We start from the raw sequence: 857 nt of genomic DNA, 5'->3' as shown, positions 1-857 counted from the left end.
CAAACACAATAATTATTATGTGAGCTTAGTGAGAAACTTTTTGGTTTTGCACAATTGATTTTGTTTGAATCTTTCTTTACTTGGTTGCACATAATTTGATAGGATATGATCAAGGCCAGTTCTTTCAATTAGAATGAGCCACTTGACCAAAAATGACCAACCAAAAATAGGAATATCCTTTGTTAACCCCTTTGAGCCTTAAAATAAAATTTAATTTTCATAATCAACCCTTGAGCCTAATATGGAAAAAAAATAATCTTCTATACTTTTCTAAGTAAAAAGAGAGCATTTTTCAAAAGGAAGGTTGATGGAAGGAATTAAGTTGGGAGGAATGGTTGGCCATGTAACAAAGTGTTCAAAGAAAAATTCTCAATCTCTTTACAAATCAAAAAGTAAAGAAAAAGATCCAAAATTAAAAAAGTGAAAAGAGATTGAGAAAATTAAAGAGAAGTTACACAAAAAGGTCAAGAAAAAGAATGAGGGGAGGAAAAATGGAAAAAAGTTGAAAGGAGTCTATGTTTTTAATGAAAAATTAATTTTTGCTCTCTTTTAACTTTGAAAGTATCTTTGAATATCTTGAAAAACCAAATTCCTTTGATAGCCAAGCCTCATTACAACCTAAATAAGACCTTAGTGATTCTTGGAAAATTTGTGCAATCAAAGTAAGTGTTGAGATGAAAAACAAAATTAAATTCTTGCAAACTAAACAAGTTGAGTTTTGAGTGAAACACTTACCCCATTTGGTTCCATTCTGGAACCGTGTGTGAAATGAATCTTTTTTATTAATAACATTTTTAATAAGTGAATTGTTAAATGAGTTTTTGAAAAGATGTGTTCAATTCTTAGTTTGAAGCATT

This window comes from Lupinus angustifolius, chromosome LG06, assembly GCF_001865875.1.
Source record: "Lupinus angustifolius cultivar Tanjil chromosome LG06, LupAngTanjil_v1.0, whole genome shotgun sequence".
Lineage (NCBI taxonomy): Eukaryota > Viridiplantae > Streptophyta > Magnoliopsida > Fabales > Fabaceae > Lupinus > Lupinus angustifolius.
The sequence above is the reverse complement of the archived record's forward strand: the minus strand, read 5'-3'. Positions refer to the sequence as shown.